The sequence below is a fragment of the Ailuropoda melanoleuca genome, chromosome 1, assembly GCF_002007445.2.
Source record: "Ailuropoda melanoleuca isolate Jingjing chromosome 1, ASM200744v2, whole genome shotgun sequence".
Classification (NCBI taxonomy): Eukaryota; Metazoa; Chordata; class Mammalia; order Carnivora; family Ursidae; genus Ailuropoda; species Ailuropoda melanoleuca.
In genome coordinates this window covers 44,949,219-44,970,048 of record NC_048218.1, presented here as the reverse complement: position 1 = coordinate 44,970,048, position 20,830 = coordinate 44,949,219, and the positions used below count along the sequence as shown (strand labels likewise).

The following is a 20,830-nucleotide window of genomic DNA, read 5'->3' as shown; positions in this document are numbered from 1 at the left end:
CACTAGTACTTTGTTTTGGTAACCATTCTGTAGTGTTTGATTTTTTTGAGGTAAGAAATAGTTTAGTAACAGAAGTCTTAGATAAGAAGCTAAAAGAATCAGCAAGGACCAGGTTTTTAAATCCAAGCAAGTCTCTGATGAAAGAGTCTGAAGTGAGGGGGGTTAAACTTCAATCGACAGCAAAGATGTGAGTTTTCTGCACTTTGGTGAGGTCTCCTGGGAGTCTGGAACAGGCAGGAGTTCAGAGTTCAGGTGTACAGGCCAAGGGCAGCATCCAGAAAGACAAGCGAAACATAAATCTCCCTGGGTGAGCTCTTCACTTCACTACAAATGCCATGAGTGTTATTATTTACTGCACTCCTGAACAATAGACCAGAAGATCAAATCTTCTGTCCTGGCTCCTTTCCCACATGTAGGACCACTTAAGAAAAACCCATAGAGTTACTGCCCATGATCTCTGCATTTGCTCTTGTGATCACATACACTGGATAACTCTAACTCTAAAATTCAATCTGGTTTTAAAGAACTCCCAAACAATGTCAATTACATTTTAATTTTTTCCTACTTTATAGATGAAGAAAGTAGAGCCCAGAGAGGTTAAGCCAGTTGTCCAAGGTTGCATCACAAGTTGGAAGTGGATTCCAAGTTGGTTGCTCTTTTTGTTGCATTACAGGGTCTTTGTGTAGGTAGAAGCCTGTCTTTATCTACATGAATTGATTCCATTTGGAAGAATCAGAAAAAACTCATTGCTTCGGTGTGTATTTTACGAGTTTTTTCAGACATTGACCTGGGACCTCATAACAATTTACAGGTAACAGTTGTTTTGGTAACTGTTTTAAATTGCCAATGTAAGAGAGGCTGGCTGGAGTAATCTCTCTCCGGGAGCTGTCTAGGTTCAATTCCAGCTGTACCGCTTTACTGGTTGGGCAGCCTCAGGCAAGGTTCTTAAATTTTTTTGTATCTTGTGGTTATATTTCCTTTCTGGGAAAATGGGGATAATAATTGTATCCATCTCATTGGGTTGCTGTGTATGACTGAAGATACATAAAGTATTAGAGCAGTGCCTGGTACCTAGTAAGTGCTATATACGTATTTATTTTTATACTACCTAGATACAAATGTAGACAATACCAAAGTACATTAGAGTTTATTCTTAGGGGTTCTCATCTTGAACATAGTTTTGTTAAAAAAACAAAAACAAAAACAAAACAGTGTCCAAAAGAAAGCACTTCATTGTCCCCTGTAGATGCAGTAATTCAAAACCATCACTAGATGGCAACTGTAACCTGACTTCAGCGGCAGCGGGTTTCAGCAGATGGGTCAAACCTTGGAAACTATTTTCTGTGCCACACAGCGCTGAGAACTCAGGCTGCCTCTTCCCCACAAGGTGAACCTTTAACAGAACTGTTTGGGTCAGGAAAGTTTGCCTTCTCTGGCTGCTCTTGCGACCTACCCACAGGCTACCAGTCCTCCTGATGGTAGCCTCACAGGAGCCTGGGTTTACCTGCCTCCAGCCTATTGTAAATTTGCATATCAGGAGCACTTTTGGCCAGGTGACTACAGGACAGTGTCACAATCCTATGTGAAGATTAGTCAGTGGTTCCCCAAATGTGTCGCTTCAACATCACCTGGGAACTTGCTAACATGTAAATACTTGGTCCGCATCTCAGACCTGCTGACCAGGAATCAGTGTTGGAACAAGCCCTCCTGATGATTCTGATGTCTGCTTAAAGCTAGAGGACCACCGAGATGAACCAACGTTCGGCATCACATACATGTTGGCCCTGGGTGGATCCTCAGAGAATATCTTGTACGACTCTCTCATTTTGCTGAGAAGGAAACTGAGTCCAGAGAAGTTAAATGACTCACTGAAGACCACAGGGTTAGGCTTGTGGCAGAGCCAAGTCCCAGGGCTGCCAAGTTCATCCTCCAGCTTTTTCCACCCTCAACCAATTTCTCCCTCGCAACTAAGGCTACCAAGTACACATTCTAGCCTGATTCCTACGCATGAAGGAAAAAAAAAAACTTATCTTTTTATACAGGAGTTGACTCATTCATTACGACTGACATTTTTACAGGGATAAAAAATGGAGTGTGATGCATTTTCAGTCCTCTGTGTGTTTGTGTGTTGGAAGTGAGGGGGAGGAAGTAAAAAAAGTCACATTCTCAATTGCTAGGAGGGGCATATACACAGGATACCCTGGAAAATGGGTGAGTGCAACTTAGATAGGCAAAGGCATTAGGGAAGTTATGTAAGAGGAAGAAGCTTCAGTGCTGAACTTTGGGGGTGATGGGTAGGAGTTCACCAGCAGAAGCAGGGAAGGGATATTCAAAAAGAGAGATCAGCATGTGCAAGGACGTGGGGCCATGAGAGCTTGTGGCGAATCGCAAGAGTCTGGTTTGATGGCGGGGTAAGGTGTATGTGGAGGAATTACCACGTTATAAATAATAATGACATTACTACTACTAATGGCTGACACTTCTTGAATATTAACTATGCACCAAGTATGGCACTAAACGTTTTACATCTACTATTAATTTAATCCTCAAACAACTTTGTGGGCATTTACTCTTATTCCTAGTCTATAGGTGACAATAGAAACACATGTACTGTTCTATTTTCCTTAAAATCAAGTGTTAACTATTTTCCATTTCTTAGACAGACATTTAACTTGGAAAAAGAGCCTTACTATTTACTTTTTCCACAACGATCTCCATAATGCATAGTAAGTATATATTTTTGAGGTAAGAGGAATATGTTTTTAATGCATGTAACTTTATTATAAGCATATTTTTCATAAATGCATAAAAACAGGAGGATTTTGACAGCCTTTCTTTTTTAACTCAAGGAATGAATGTCCCATTATTCTTTGGTCTATCAGAAACTGTGGAAGTAGCCAGTTTTTCATGATAATAGATGATTTGTGGCTGAAAAGTGGCAAAGAAAGATCATTTCAATTATTTGACTCACTGGAGAAAGGAAGCTAAGTAATGAGTGAGTGATCTGGTCTGAAATCATTGACTTTGTTATATTTTTGGGTTTTACTGTATAACAATTGCTGTGAATGTGCTTTTCACATATTATATGGATATTAGTCAATATTAGCATCTCTCCTTCCTTGCACAGGACTACCCACAACCAAACAAAAAACTCAAGTTATAAAGTTCTTGTAGGATTTGGAATACCTAGCTCTTCCGAAGTAAGTTTCCAGAAGTTCCTGGATCCTTTGGAATATTTTTCAGTGATTTCACTTTTTTCCCCAAGAAATTAAATTTTCTGCTCCTTAGTTTTTTCATCTGCAAAATATTGGTATTGGATGAGATAATCTAGAAGGATCCATAAATCTGTGGATTTATGATTTAATGATTAAATGGCCCAAAGAACTCATTTCTGAGTTTTTTTGGTAGAAAAAATTTTAGTTTTGTTTCCATAAAAGTTATCAAACCAAATACTTCTCCATGAATTTTGGGATGCCTAAAATATTCTACATTTCACTTTTGAGGATCACTAAGACCCTATCCAGCTCAAAGATGTGATTATATGATATATTCCCACATGACATTTTACACATCTCCAGGGCTAAGAACCAAGACCAGTTTTAGGCAGATGCCCTTGGAAATGATGGATGGCCAACTTGTTTCAAGGTGGAAGAGTTGCACTTTATATGGTGCTGTCATTTTCTGATTGCTGCAGTAACAATTCAGAGTTTCAGTGCTCATTTTATAACCTTGATCTTTACACCTGTGTTCACTGAGGGCAAACCACTTTCCCAAGAAAATCTAGAAAACCTAACCCAATTTTCACCTTTCTTGTCTAGAGAATTTTAATTGTCCACAGGGTGCTTTATCTCAAATCAAAGGAAGGGCAATAGTACCTGAAAGGAGAACCTATAAATTGTATTATTATTTCTAAATTTTGTGATTAAGAGCAAAATTTGCATTTCAGTCCTCGCAGACAATTTTTGCCTTTCTCATTTATAGGCAATTTTGGAGTCAAGTACAGAAGTTTTTCTATTTACTTATTATAAAAGCAATGCATGTTTATTCTGGAACTATTATAGAAAAGTGTAACTGAGGATGTAGAGACGCCCCCAATTCTGCCATCCGCAGTTGGCTGTTTTCTCTTTCTTTTATTCTAGGTAAGCAAGAACATTGGGGAATTGGCAATAAGTTCTACTTTATATTTTGAAAACTTCTTTTAAAATTTATATATTATTAGCTAATTTACACAATTTTTAATCTCTACCTTCAAAGATAACATATTACTATTATTGTACAAAAAGTTATAAAACTCTAGTTTTCATTGTTTTGTGATTTTCAGTGCCATTTTGATTTAAGTCCCTTTTTGTTTGTTTGTTTTCATTCTTCTTTTTCAAGACAATGTTTAAGATCATTTCAGCCCAATTTCCTCCAATTGGGTATAATATATAGAGGAAAGCACACCTCTGAATTTCATACCACACTGTTTTGTGGTTTTTGTTTGTTTGTTTTTTAACACGAGACCTTTGCTTTATAAACAGCAGCAAGTTTCAACACACTGGGAGCAGTGTTATAAAGATTTCTGTCATAACATATAGAAAAATATTGTAGTGTAAAGAAAATAACAGAAATTTTTGTTGCAACCTTTAGAAAGTGAAGAGTAACTCCTCCTTCGTATAATCTTGTTTTTAAGTATGTATTTTTCAAAAACATGTTCACAAGCCTACCGACTCTCTGCTCTTTAAGGGCAGAGCTCTGGTCTTATTACCCAATATTCTTCCAATGTCTAGAACTATTCCTGATCCATTGTGTTTGCTGGATAAACACTTGTGGAGTTGAAATGAATAAAATAGAATAAATTCCAAATATTTTAATATTTTGTGATAGGTTGCATTGTGATTTCTTTTTTTTTTTTTTAAAGATTTTATTTATTTATTTGACAGAGACAGCCAGTGAGAGAGGGAACACAAAGCAGGGGGAGTGGGAGAGGAAGAAGCAGGCTCCTAGCAGAGGAGCCTGATGCGGGGCTCGATCCCAGAACGCCGGGATCACGCCCTGAGCCGAAGGCAGACGCTTAACCGCTGTGCCACCCAGGCGCCCCTGCATTGTGATTTCTAATAGCATTGCAGTAAGAGGCAGCAATGGTTAAGAACTTAGCTTCTGCTCCCTGCTGCTAATTTTCAAATCCCCAAATGAGATAATCTTGGTCTAACTCTCAGCAGAGTGCTGAGTCCACATAATAATTAATGCCAAGTAGATGTTAGCTTTCAGTGATTTGGGCTATTTTTTTTTTACTACATATATTTTTTTCCTCCTAAATACGAACCCATTTTTTTTCCTGAGGACTTTCAGTTAGATTTTTCCAAACAGAAATAAGCTCCTTCTTTAGGGGTTATATTAAAATGTCTTAAAGAGTTGGTAGGGGGAATAAAATATGCCATATATTATAATAAATTTATATATAATTGCTATTTTACATTGCCTGTATCACCTAATACTCCAATGTCTCATTCACTCATAATGTTTAATGGGAACATATTTTAAAATAAAATGTGGTACAGAGTCATAAATATAATTTATAGCTCTTTCCATGGTACTTGTACTCTAAGCTTTTCAAGCATTCAGCAAGTATAACATGACCCCTTTCAATGAATGAGCAATTTGAGGCATCAACTAATGACGTCTGACGTTTCCCCTGCATGTGGAAGATATATGAGAATGGCCAAATTGCGACCAAATTGCAACTGCAAATCTGCATTCCTCTATGTGTGACATAATCTTTGGAAATTTATCTCAGCCACATCAAGACAGATGTATAAACAAGCCTAGTACTGTGAAAAGTCTGAACCATGGAATCCCCTAAGTCCAGCCTTATCCAACAGAAACACCATGAGCCATTCAGACAATAGAAACAAAGAGAAACATATATGACTTCACATTTTCTAGTAGCCACATTAAAAAAAGTTAAAAGAAACAGGTGAGATTAACTTTAATGTTTTATTTAACTCAAGATGTCCAAAATATTATCATCCTAATGTGCAATTGATATAAGACGTATTGAGATATTTTATATTTGTGTTTTCATTCAAAGTCTTAGAAATCCCACGTGTATCTTACACTCACAATATATCTCAACCGGGACAAGCCACATTTCAAGTGCTCAAGCCACATGGCTCATGGCTGCCATATTGGGCAGTGCTGCTCTAGTCATTTCAGCTTTGGAGGCACCAGAGGGCGGCCGCGTGGCATAGGGGCAAGAAGACAAAGACCAGCTTGGAATCAGGTGTGCCTGTTCTTGGCTCTGACAGTTGGTATTGAAATGGCTGTGAACAGTGATTTAGTGTCTCTGCGTCTCAAATATCTACTCTCTATAATGGAGATTGTTAGTAACTGCTGTCCTCCTCTTAGGAGGCTGGGGGGAAGATTAAATAAGATATTGTATGTGTAAGTGCTCTGTTAGATCATAAAGCACCATACATATGTAAGGCATTACTACCCGTTATCGTAGATTTACTCTCATGACTTGCCCAAGGCCGCATTCCCAGTTGGTAGGAGAATCAAGGATAGACTCTGGGGCTTCTGACTTCCAGCCATCTGCTTCAACTAAAGCTGTTCGTACCATGCTAGCTTAAAAAAAACAAAACAAAACAAAACCAAAAACCTCCAAACCTTTCTGCTTCAAAAAAGAGATAAGGAAGGGAGTGTCAGTAAGAAGTAAATTCCATATTAAATAGTTAGGGTCTTCTTGACCACTGTCATCATGTTCTGAAGTTAAGATTACACATATAGGATATTTATATACTTCTATATCAGAATTACAACCATCAAGGATTGGACTTCATTGCTGTCATAGAATATAAAACCCCACGTTTTTCAATGTTTCAAACAACTTCTAAATTGAACTGTGGTTTCCCCACTCTATTTACCTCCAAAATAGAGTACAACCACAAGAAAGCCCTTCTGCAGTGGGCTTGATTAATAAAACAGATATGGATCAATTCAGCAGGTTCTCCATGGATGTTTTTGGTTACAGATGTAGCTCATTAATTCCCATGTGTGAGACACCTCTCTAGTGTCAGTCCAAGAGACACATTAATCTCTGAACAGAAAGTGGGTATAATTCAGTTCAATCCGTATTATTTAAGTGCTTACTGTGTGTAAGGCACATTAGGTATTTTAATGAGTGAAAGGAGCTTATTTCCAAGATAATTGTCACTTAGAGATACATGTTATTTAACTTGAAGAAAATATGGAAATCTCTACCAAAATGTCTATGACATATGATTCAGTAATCTATATTTTCGGAAAGTAAAGATGATCAGAAGGGTAATTCCAGATTATTCAAAAGTAATTTTAAAAGTGACATTCTTTACTTTTAGAGGGCACACAGAGGATTAATTAATCATGACCTATTTCCATTTTTCTAACTGTAAGTCTACCATGGTTTTCATATTTACTTTTTTTTGTTGTGATTTTCTACATTCATTTCAAATGAATTTCTTCATGGAATTTTAAAAACCACACAAAATACCTAGAGCTTTATACTCTATTAGGCACAAACCAAGTTCATTTTCACTGACAGAAACCCATTCAAAAAGTTCTTTATTCTTTTTTCTGTCAAAATTCCTTCTTAAAAATGACATTCAGCTGGTTATTTTTATTAGAAAACTATCATATACAAGCTTCAGCCTGCCTGAGTTGATGACCATGTTGAATAAATGTAATTTTTATTTTCATTTGCTGAATCATTGCTGTTGACTATTGAATGAAATCATTTTTTGAGTAACCTTTACATTTTATTGCTTTTGCACCCTAGTTTAAAAACAAAGCTTAATTTTTTAAAAGTCCAATAAAATGTATTTTTGATATTTCCACTATAACTTTACAAGCAATTCCTCTCCTCTACCCTATAATAACCACCTCCTGAATTTTTATGATTTAGTTTAACATTATTATTGTAATTTTTTACTGGGTGAGCCCATCAATGTCCTTGGCAGCAAGACTTTCTTACAAGAAATCCAGAAGCTGAGCCTGTAGTTGATTGCAACAATTATAGAATTTCTCTGGATTGAGTTCAGAGCCTTACCCGGACATTATGAATGTAACAGAGTCAGACTTCATCAGCTTTTCCAAAATACACCACTGGTTTGAGTCCTATAAGCTGTTGCTTTAACGGACATCTATTTTTTGTTCAATGGTTTTGCATTATAAACATTTCATTTGATTAACATCTGGCTTTGATGGAATCCAGCCAAAATAATTAGAGGTACCTGCCGTAAAAATGTGATACCTTAGGGAAATCATTAACGTATTTGCATTTCTTCAAAACCTCTGAACGAATTCGTTCTAGACAGGATGTATTCCTGTGGCATAAGCTGTAGGGCCAGTTGCTATGTTTTTCTCTTTGTTCAAGTACACCTTGAGCGAGAATGTAAAAATCTGAGGAATCTTAACTATTCATTCTTCAAATTACTAAATAAAATGAAATAGACTATAAGAAGCCATTGTACTATTGAATATCAGGAAATACTGAGTTGGGTGTCCAAAAGTCACACCTAAAACCAGGCAATGGTAATAAGCACAGGATGGCTGTGGATACTATGAGATAATGTCTGCTCATCAGAAATGAATGGTGTTTTTTCTTTTTCCAATCAAGTTCAATTAATGATGTACTTTATATTTTAATTGTTTCAATTAAGAAATCAATTAAGGAATAAGAGATATTGACATGCTGTTGGTTTTTAATTGCAGATATACTCAATATTGAATATGAATAAAACTGTGTTTGTTATATCTTGCTCTGGTTCATAGATCCTAGACTGTCATTAGGAAAATTTAGTACATGTCACTTCAGTCCTCTGAAAGGAATCATTTCTTCATTTCAGCTCATAACTTAAAATTATAACGTATCAGCCTGAAAAAAAACAACAACAACAAAATCTTGGCCCAATTAAGAGAAATTTGATAATGGTAGAAAAGCACATACAGACATGACTGGGAGATGATAAGATTATTTTAATTTTCCCATTTGGACTGGAATTATTTATTTTACAAATCTCCAGATCTTTTATTACTTAAAACCCTCTGCTGAATCATGAAAAGGAGCTTAAGTTAGCAATTTTCCTCTGCAAAATCTAGCTGCTAGCATCTGGTGAACACTTGGATACCTAGTCAGGTCCTATGGAAATAATTATTGTAAGACTCTATTCAACAGGCCTGGGCCTAAAAATCAGCTAGAATCACACTCTGCACATGTATTTTACCCTGGGGGATTTAAAAACCTGGCATTAGCGATGGTCTCAAGGCTTTTTGCAGCAACAAAAATGGGGATGGGACATAGGCCCTGCAGGCAGGCCTGATACCCCAGTGTTTGCCAATGGCCGCTGTGCTCCGGGACAGCGACTTCCGTCTGCAGTTGGCTTGAGGACCACCCAGGGCCGGGCCGCTGCGCCACCCGCCATTGCTTTGCACACTTACATTTAGACTTGGTGGGCTGAGGAATCAAGAACCAGTGTCCTTGCTCGTGCCCTCCTGTGACACGCCCGCAGCTGGTTTCTGTCTCTTCACCAGATGTTGCTTCACTTCCAGAACAGCTTCTGAGGGAGAAAAAAGAGGATACTTTTACTCAATTGGAAGACAACAAGAAGCTGAGTTATTATCAAAGTATATTGTTTTGGGATCAAAGGAAAAATTATATAATAGGAATGTATAAATACATACTTTGATAAAAAATGCTATTATTTACCAAATGTAAGTGCGCAGTTAGAAGATATCAGAGATAATTGTATAGTGATTAGGAGAGAATAATTTTTTGTGTTTCTACGTATGCAAACCCGCACTTACTTATTTTAATTAGATACACTATATAGAGTTTTTGTCCAGATAAGCAATCTATTGTATATCTTTATTGATTTTCATGGTTATATTATGTGTTAAGTTCTCATTCATTTAATTCCCGTTAATACAGATTTGAGATAATTTAGAACGGATTTGGCATTTGCTACAGAGGAAGCAAATTTATGAGAAAGTAATGCCTAAGGGAGAAAAGTTAGATTTGCTTAAGAAAAGTAAATTTTTCCAGCAACACATTTCCATCTAATTTGCATACAATAGTATTTGCATTAGAAATTGTGCTTTGTTATTTATCAAGTCAGATCTGATAGAACTTTAATTTGGCAACACTTTCAGCTTTTCATTTGAGCTCTTGTTATAATTTAATTAGTTAAATATACTTTATAAATTATCTGTAATTTAGACTTTTTACAAATCATATGGAACTTCTCCACATGAACTCGATTTTCAGAAATTTAACTGTGTTTTGGGTAATATACTCTCTAACTTATTTTGGTATATTTTGTAGAGACTTGTTTAGGAAATACTCTCTACATTTATTGCTCAAAAAAGATTTAAATAGAGACAACTTCAGACATTTAGAGAAATAAAAAGATTTGAAAGCCATGATTGGTTGGTTAAGAAGTAAGGCAGAATTGGGTATCCAATTTAGAATTTCTGCTATGTGGTATAAGTGTTATATTCTAGAGTAGTACTAGTCAGTAAAAATTTCTGTGATAATGGAAATGTCATATATTTCACATTCAATCTGTTAGCCACTGACCACATAGGACTATTGAGTTCTCGAAAGGTGGTTAGTATGAGTGAGGAACTGAGTTTTTAGTTTTATTTCATTTTAATAAATTTAAATTTAAATATCTACTTGTGGCTAATGGAGAGTATAAATCTAGAGTTTTTCTGTATTCTGTATTTAACATGAAGTGAAGAAGTACTTGAATGTCTTCTAGCTGCTGAATGTCTATGAAACACGTGTCCCCAGAACATAAGGCCCGGCTCTGACATGTGTACGCAGGCCTGATGACTGGAGGCACCAACACTCTGAACTTTGGCTCGACTCGTGGATATTCAGACACAAGTTTGGGTTCACTCTAGGTGATTTGAGAACACTTTGTCTCTAGAAAGCCATGGGATCTCAAATGATCTCTAATAATAAAGTTCAATGATGGTACATGGACTCAAGGGCTTGACTTCTCCAGTTCGTTCCTGTATAGTGTGACTGGCTGTTAATAAAGGCAGATGTGAAGGAGACACTGCACGAACAGCTACCTCCATGAAAAAGAAACTCTTCAGATTCAGACCGGACAGGAGGAACAGGTGATAAATACTTCTGTGTCTTTGCCCAAATTACTCCTCAGTAAATATTCACAGAGCATGGCGATGTGCAAGACACGATGCATAAATGTGGGGGAAAAATAGAGCCCTGTGCCCTCATGGTGGTTAACTGTATTAGACAATAGGAGTTTTTCCAGTGTCTTCTTCCAAAATTCATTTTTTCCTGGACATGGTGAAAATAAAACAGGAGAAAGATACACAGGCTAGCCAGAAATGCCAAGGATCACTATCGTGTGGGTCGTACATCTTATTCCTTTCATGTCTTTCTGCAGTTTTCACAGGTCCTCACCCGCATAGATGACAAAACCTGTTTTTGAAATGCAGCTCTGGAAGCGGAGAAAATAAAAGACCCCAACGACATTTTTAGAACAGGAGATGAGTATCACCATTTAGCATTTACTGAGTGTTTACAACATGTGTAAAAGGAGTTCTTTCCTCTCCGGTGGCCAGAAGAATGTTCTTTAAAATAATCACTACTTTTTTGTTTGCTGTTATGGAATAACGCTTTTTTTTTTCTGTGTCAATTAAAACACTGTAAGAGAGAATGCTACCATCACCGCTTAAAAATAAATCTAATTATTCAATATTCAAACATGATTGCAAGACCTGAAAAGAACTACCAGCTCTACAGGCCAAAAGTAGCTCATTATTTTAGTTCATTTTGGAAGAGTGGGTCAGAAATGAGGCAAAGTACTAAGCATGAACAATTTAGCTAGACTTCTTCTTCTTCATCTCTTTTTTTTTTTTTGCCTTCACGCAGCAACCTGCATAATTAAATGTATGGTTCAACCTGCATATTTAGATGAATTTTCAAACGTGTCACTGATGGCAATTTAAGGATTAAAAAGATTAAGAATCAAATTAAGTGAATTCAACTATAGTCCATAGTACCTAAAATATCTAAAGACCTTAAAGTCATTTTTCCAAATATATCATTTGATAATGTCCTTGATTTTATAGACAGACACTTTGAAAATAATTTTAAAAAATGAATTAGAAAGCAATGGAAAATATCACAACGAAAAAAGAGATAAAGTTATATAAATACTTAAAAACCAGTTGCATATAAAAACATTATATTAACATATAACAAAATTAAAAGGTAAAGGGGAGTTTGCTTTATTCTTGCCACAATTTTATACCCCATCGAGGGTTTGAAAACATCGCCATAAATTCTTTGATCTTCCCCTGTATTCTCTCCCGTTGAATCTGGGAGGACGGGGGACTGCTTAGACCAAGAGGGCACAGTGGAGATGTCACTCTGTGACCTGTGAGCTTGGCTCATACAAGGCCACAAAGTTGCTGCCTTGTTTCTAAAATACTGTCTTGTGGAGTCCTGGGCCTCTAAGGAGGACGTGTGACTCCCCTGAGACCTCAGTGGAGGAGTGGCCACACGTTTGTGCTCCTGTTGGCAACGCCGGCGGAACCCGGTCTTCCTTCTACCCTTGCCAGGTCACTAAACACGTGAGTCAAGCCATCTGGGGCTCTTGAGAGCAGCCAATCTGCCAGGTGAGTAAGCCATTAAGAGCAGAAAAAGCAACCAGCCAAGACCATAAAATTATGAGATAAAAATAAAATGTGTGTTGTTTTAAGCCCTTACATGTTGATGTGGCTTGCCATGCAGCAAGAGGTAACCGGAGCACAGCCTCTTGTGTGTATGATATGCTTACAATGAAAATTTGAAAATTAAATGTGAGATACAGCCTGGGAAGTTATTTGCAAAAATTGATAAAGACAGTCTTTTTCTTTTTTTAAAGACAGTCTTAGTATTCTTTTTATATAAAGAGCTCTTATAAACCACTGAGAAAAAAATAGCAACACCCTGTAGGAAAATGGACAATTAAGTGAACATAAAATTCACAAAAGAAAAATGAAAAGGCTAAGAAACATGGAAAAAATGTTCAATCTTATTAGTAAGTAAAGGAAATGTGAATTAAATAATAGAGTTAAAAGTTTGGTTATCAAATTGGCAAAGATAAAAAATTATATTTACTGTTGGTTTGGGTTAAGTGGCAGTTTAAATGACAAGTTTTCTTGAAAATAAATTGATATTACATGAGTAGAGTTTTAAGAATATCCTATTATTTGATACCACTAGGAATCTAGAAATTCTAGTGAGAAAGTAATCAGAAATGAAGTAAAATAATATATAAAATGTTTATCACAGTTTATTTATAGGAGCAAAAACATATAAACAAGCTAAATGCCAATCAGTACCATTAAATAAACCATGTATTTTACATTATAGAATATTATTTTATTATTTAGAATGAAATTTCAAAGATATTTTGTTAGTTCTGATCTAGGGACATCACATTAGAGTAGAAAAATCCTAGGGCTTTAAGTCATACAGACCAAGCTTTGAATGAATCCTGGATTTGCCATTTACTTTTGCTGGATATTTGGAAATTTTATTTATCTCTCTGAGTTTCAGTTTTCATAAAAGAAAAATGGGGCTAAGTAACTATACCATTGGCGGTAGTGATAATTAAGAGATTACGTATGTAAAATAAGCAAAAATAGTTTCTCAATACGTGTTGTTTCTTTTCTTACATTCCAAGGACATCATCTGAGCTCCATATCTAAATTCACATCACTTCCAAATTAGCTCACATTTCTTCCACTCTGGGTCCCTCTATATATCCCTTTCCACCATAGTCCAGTCTTTACACCTTAGAGAGATCTCAAAAACAAAAGCAAACAAACACCATCAATTTTCTTGCTTACCATTCTTCAATGGTTCCAATTGCATTAAAAATGTATCTACTCTTGCCCCACTCTCCACACAGCAGATGGGGTGAACTTTGGAAAAGGAAATCAGATTATGCTATTCTCCTGCTTACTCCCCCACACCCTTGCACCCGATAGCTCCTCATAGCTCTTAGAACAGACCTAAACTTCTTTTCTGGCTTCCCTGCCCCATATGATTCCTACTTTGCCTACCTCCTGATTTTACCCCTTCTCTCCCTTGCCCTTTATTCTCCAGCCACACTGACCTTCTCCTTAGGGAAAACATTATGCTGGGCCCCACCTTCAGGCCTTTGCTGTCCTCTGTCTGGAATGCTCTTCCCCCAGAACCATGCATAGCTGGGCCTTTCGCCACTTAAATCTCAATGTGAATATTGCTTCCTTAGAGAGGTTTCTCTTCATCATTCAATCTGAAGTCAACCACTCATCTCCATGTATCTCTAATCCAATCCTCTTTAGTTGTACTGTAGCAGTTATATCTTCCTTACTTAATTATACATTTTACTCATTTATAATCTGCCTCGACACCAACAGTTCCTCTCTCCCCACCCCACCTGGAGAGCAGGGAACTTGTTTGTTTTGTTTACTGTAACCCCTTGCTATGAGAGGCAGACCTGGCACATGGTAGGTGTTCCACAAATATTTGCTGGAAGCATCGGAAATACTTCTTGTACTTCTGCAACACAGCTTAGCAGTGCAAAAGAAACAGCATTTGACATCATTAAAAAAAACCAGAAATTTTAAATTATATGGGCATTTTTTAAAGCTTTGACGGTTCTGATTAAAGTTAAGTACAATTGCTTCAATTTTGAAAAAGGAAAGAACCACAAACAAAATCATAACAGCATAAAATTATTTCAGGAGTGTGATGAGAGCTCCCTTTAAAACCCTACCACCACTCAACAGGCTCCTTGCTTTGAAATGGAGAATATGCCCTCCCACCAATATTTTTACTGCTGCAGAACATGTGATTTATTTACTGGATAGGGAACAAGTCTTAGTAAAAGATCCCCTTTCAGCACTGAAAGTGTTGAAAACAGGGTATCTGTTTTGAGGCTGGTTTAATATAAGCCTCTAGAATGCGGAGATGTCCTAAGTACCCCATCGGGTGGATGGCAGTTAAAAGTGTTCCTCTTGTCACTCACTCTGGGGACTGCAGACCCTCTGTGGTTGGGCCTCCATGTCCGGGGATGATCCCAAGATCCTACAGTAATGAGATCCATTTCCATAAAATCCATGGGAAAAATCTGAATTGCTATTTATAGATACGCCATACCATTTCAGAAATTATATAACATTCAGACACTCAGGCGCAAGTTTGGATAAGTATTTCAACATAGTCTGTCCTCACCAGTTTTGAATTTCCTCCACAAAGCAGGCTGGCCACATTCTTATGATTCTTGAAGAGAAAGGAAATACACGTTTATTAAACATGTCTTTTGGGCCAGTCCTGCTAATTGTGTTATCTGTACGGTTTCGTTTAATCCTTAAAACAGTGCAACAAATGAGTAAAGTCAATGAGAAGACAGATCCTATTCTTTCACACAATGTGGAAGGTCAGTGAATCAGGAATCAGCAAATGAAGGAATGGCCTATTCTTATCCCACTGACATTATCCCAGGGTTTAGTTCCAAGTTTCTCAACACTGTGTTTTATTTTACAGATTCAGGCAGTTGTGTTGAGCATGGAAAATGTTCATTGATTAATAATGCTATTAAATTGGGCATCTGAGTTACTTAAAACTGTGCATCTGAATTACTTAAAAATGCCAGGAATTAGAAAAAGACAATTAGGTGAGGCAATCTGAGGTTTCCGGAAGCTATTTTTTCTCCCTCTTTTTTTAAATTTTCAAATCAATTTAATTAACATACCGTGTATTATTAGTTTCAGAGGTAGAGTTTAGTGATTCATCAGCTGCATATAACAGCCAGTGCTCATTCCATCAAATGCCCTTCTTAACGCCCATCACCCAGTTACCCCAATCCCCCATGCTTCTCCCTTCCAGCACCCTCAGTTTTTTCCTATAGTTAAGAGTCTCCTATGGTTTGTCTCCCTTTCTGGTTTCATCTGAAAATTACTTTTATCTTCTCATAGAGTAGTGTATCTGATTTGGTTTCATTAATAATGTTTGGGGAACTGGAGGGACGGTTATAAAGGCCCATTTCCTTTTCTCCCCTGCATCCAAAGGAACAACTTCATCCTTCAGCTGATTTTTACAAAAACTTAAGGTTGCACTGCCTAAGATAAAAACTAAGAATGAGAATTCTATTTTTACTAAAATAGAATCAATTATGAATTATCAACAAAGTCCTGACAAATTGGAAAGGAGAAAAAACCATCTCCTGAGATTGTACTAAGCCACTTTTTAAGGTCTGGATTGCGAGATCACTGGCCTTCTTTTAAGTACATTATGGCTAGAGAGACATTGAGTTTTCCTTTATAAGATCCACGTCATGATCACACAGTTCAAAGAAGCCAAGTCTAAATGATCTGGTAGACGAAAGGATGGAAAAGATCTAAATAGCTAAAGAGTATCTGAAATCTTTGGGGTCTATTAGTTTGGAATCAGAAAAGTAGAAGTGAGAAATTAATTAACACTTCAATATATGAATAAGTTTGAGAAATAGTGACTAGTTCAGAGAACTGGAGGGCTGCAGCTTCATGGGTTGAAGTCTAGAATTAGGCCCTCATCATACAACTTAAAAGGTGATATTCGAGAGAAAATAGTCCATGATATTTTCATTCTAGGTGCATCTTTCTAACACTTTTGCAATAGATAGAAATACATGAAATGCTTCCCAGAAGTTCCTCATCCATGCCAAGAGATTATAGCCCTTTTCAAATGAAGCCATTGGCTGCTTCTTCAGACAGGATAAATTATGGTGATTCAAGGTGTGGTCATGTATGAAGTACATGTAGGAGCTCTCCTAGCTTGAAGTCTCCTTTTGGTTATCCAGCTATTTGGCACTGTAGGGCACTGCAGAAATTGAACCAAAAGATACAAAGTAAGTGGATTCCTTTGTTTGGACTATGTGATGACATCCTTGGATTCAATCATCTTGTTATTTGCATTATTGTCCATTAATATGTTTATCTATGCAATTGACTAATTGATAAATTAAACATCATGCCTCATCAAGTTGACCTGTGAAGCAATTTGTTTTGGGTAAGTTTAAAAAAAATACCTTGGGTAAGTAAAATTTGACTTTGTTTTACCTCTAGTTAAAAGTTGATTTATTCTTTTTTTTTTTTAAAGATTTTATTTATTTGAGAGAGAGAGAGAGAGTATGAGCAGGGAAGGGGCAGCAAGGGAGAGGGCGAAGCCGACTTCCTGCCGACCTGGGAGCCTGACATGAGGCTGGATCCCAGGACTCTGAGATCAGGATCTTAGCCAAAGGTAGACGCTTAACCGACTAAGCCATCCAGGTGTCCCGAAATTTGATTTCTTCTTTTTTTTTTTTTAAGATTTTATTTATTTATTTCAGAGAGAGAGTGAGTAAGAGAGAGAGCACAAGTGGGAGGAGGGGCAGAGGGAGAGGGAGAAGCAGACTCCCTGCTGAGCAGGGAGCCCGATGTGGGGCTTTCTCCCAGGTCCCTGGAATCATGACCTAAGCTGAAGGCAGACGTATAGCCGACTGAGCCACCCAGACACCCCAAAAGTTGATTTATTCTTGTGTAAGACTAATTGATGATACTGATTAGGTAACAGCCAACTAATTAAAATCATGCCCCAAAATAATCACTTCATGTACCTTTGAAATAAGTCTGTCTTTCTAGTCACTTGTCTTGTAGAATAACTATGATCCAAACCATGGTAGGAGGAAGCAGAAAGGAAAAGTAGATGCTATGTGTGTCTGGGATATGATTGAGGTTCTGAAACACTCCAGAAGCTTTGTAGGAAAAACAGGATGAGAACCAGATTCTCACCAGACATGAGGATGTGGCTGAGGTCCATTTTTAGTGGAAAGATATTTACTTCCATGTTCTAGGTAATAGGTTATTTTTGCACTTGACTATAATGGGTCCCCTAACCCTATAACAATCAAACTATATTGCTCATAATCTAAGGGGGTTTCCAAGGGGGAACCTCTTAAAAAAATTATTCTGAAGGAAGCCATCACTCAGTAATAATACTAGCAGCTATTACCTACTGAGGATGTCTTATGTGGCAGGCTCTGTGCTAAGTATATTTTACAGATGTATTACATCATTTAATCCTCACCATGATCCTACAATAAAGCAATCTTTTTATATTTAAGATTGTTTAAATGTTAAATTAACTCACACATACACACATTTTGAAGATAGAGTATGTTTTGTTCCCTTCTCCCTCCCAGCCCACAGCAAGTGTGCCTAAAAATAATTGGTGCCTAGAAAGTATTTGTTGAATTAAATGAAATGTCATTTCCTGTGCTTCCCCTGAGGGAAGGGTTTTCATCAATCATTTTGCCCTTTGATGTAACTTTGAGACTCTTAGGAATGAATAGGCACTGGAAATTTTTAACCCAACTAAAAAGCGTGGATAGTGTGGTCTCTGTCCTCTCGGGTCGGTGAGGAAGACTGCTGTAATGTAAGGCTGGAGGGAGGTTGTGCAGGGACTGGTAGGAAGGAGGAATTATTAATGATGGTGAAAATGACTTTTGTTCTTTCTGGGCTGTAAACAAAGAAATAAGAAGGCCGAGATACTATATGAACTTGATAGTCTTCATGGAGTGTCAGATAGAGTAACCTCCTGTGGCAGTGGGCACTGACAGATGATACCGGAGCTGAACCCCAGCAAGACTGGGATTATACACCAAGGGAAAGGAGCGCCATGATGGAGGGCAAGCTTCCATATAAACACAGTCTTGTTTCTGTGCGTTTCAGGCCCCGACTTAATAGATTGTCCACTTGTTGATTGGACCTTTGTCCACACTGCTCAGTGTGGTCCCTGAGACCCATTATGATGTTAGTATACTGCATATGGGAGGACCGTGAGATGACCCAGACTCTTTGAACTGAGTCCTCTCTCTCCAACTTCGATTATTCCATGACGTTTTAAATGTTATCATTATTTTTTGGAGCATCTAGTCCTGCCAGGAACCATCATCGTCAAGCACAGTCACACGGGGTCCACCCGTGTGTGTACGCGCAGCGTTGTGCAAAGCAAATTAAACAGACTTCATTCCTTGCCTCCAGGAGCTCACAATAAAAACCAGACAATAGATGTGGTTAACACAATGGGGCAAACAGATGCACAGCTGTATAAACAGACAAGTACAACAAATGAGAGAATTTTGGTATGAACTGTGAGTGCAAGTGCTGTTCATGTGCTGGAAATAAGGGGAAATTCTGCAAGTTGCAGAGAACTTGCTGGCACCTTTGTGAGGGTAAGGAGGAGAGGTTGACAGTAGTGGTGAAATCATTTGCTCATCTGTTTCTTTCAATTAGGAGGGAAGGAAGTTTTCTTCTGGAGTGTGGGGAGAGGTTTTTTCCTTCAAAAGTATTTACTCCAGGGGCACATATATTGCTACCTAGGCTAGTTTCTTCTAAGAGATTTGGTTGTAACCAGCCTAAAGAAGAAAAATAAAAATTCATTAAGCAGGCATAGGCTGCCAGAGAAATTTCATAAACCTTTTTTCCACTGAAAACCAGATTAAAAAGAAAATAAAAGCCAGAATATATTATAATTGTACATTCCACTTATAACCAACTAGCATAGGCCAATTGATTTTCCAAGGAAATGATTACTTTGGGTGAGTTTTTTGTTTTTTAAGGAACAACATTTCTTGCCATTGTCTAGAATTTACTGTCTCTGACATCGTAAACATTGTCAGGAGTTAATCTGTATTTACAGAATCCAGCTGAAAGCGAATTCCAGGCGGGTTTCTACCTCAACCACCCTGGGCTGATAGGTATCTCTCTTTTCTTAAATATATCCAGATAGGGAATTTGAAAACCTCCCCAGGAATCTTTTCCAGGGTTCATAAAATCTTCATTGCCAATAAGATCTTTCCATCTAACTTAAATTCCTTTGGTTGTAATTTAAATTCATTTCCTCTTCTTCTTTCCTCCTTAGGGAGGAGAGTACTACCCTCAGTAGCCATTCCTCTAAACATAGCTGTTGAATACACACCTCAGGCTTCCTTCCTGGACATAAAAGAGTTACGTTTCAGATGTCCTCTATTTATGTCCTTTTTTTACATTGGCTTCTGTTTTCTCAAGGTAAGATAATCTGCTACGATCCCTTAACATTGTGAATTTCCATAGCTGATTTCCTGAGGTTCATTCTACAAATATTAACATGTGAAGTTGTCCCATTTCTGTAGTTCCAATCAGGTCTTATGTATTAGATCATGAAAACCTAAAAAAACATTGGAATTTATATTGTATGCTTTCTTGGAAAGGAAGGAGATGATAGTCTCAATCTATTCATGGCCACTTCCTAGCCCTTAGCACCTCAGGCAAGCAATTTACCTCTAGATATCATAATGCAGGGAATGCCTTGCTTTTCACAACTATAAAATGAGATGAACAAAATAATTTTAAAGTCTTAATCACCATTAATGTTAAAAAATTCTATAATTATGTTATAAGCAGTTCTCTGGCCAAAAAAACGAGAGCTATTTCCCCTTAACTACCATTATTTTTATTCACAGTGGCCAATGTGCATCATCCTGATACTGATTTCTCAAGCAAGAACTTCTAATTTCTATTCAAAAATTTTTTATTAAGGTATTACTTACATATGTCAATACAAGTCCTCTTGGTATCTACTCCTGCTTATATGATACACTAATGTCAAAGGATACAAGTTTTTGCCTGTGATTAATCATCTTTCAATTTATTACCTAAATGTTTTTGCAAGGCCACTGATATTATATATGGGTATTTTTATTAAATAGCTTTCAGTCCACTGGAAAGGAGTCTGTAATTCTCC

The 20,830-nt window shown here is 37.2% G+C and overlaps 1 protein-coding gene across 3 annotated transcripts in view; it reads right to left on the bottom strand.

Annotated features, from left to right (window-relative positions):
• The window catches only part of COL8A1 (collagen type VIII alpha 1 chain), a 157,185-nt gene that overhangs the window by 51,112 nt on the left and 85,243 nt on the right, over positions 1 to 20,830 (bottom strand). For all 3 annotated transcript variants that reach the window (XM_002917083.4, XM_019797342.2, XM_034657248.1), the window contains exon 2: positions 9,457 to 9,575. The gene's annotated coding sequence lies outside the window, so the exon portion shown is untranslated. The remainder of the gene's footprint in view (positions 1 to 9,456; positions 9,576 to 20,830) is intronic.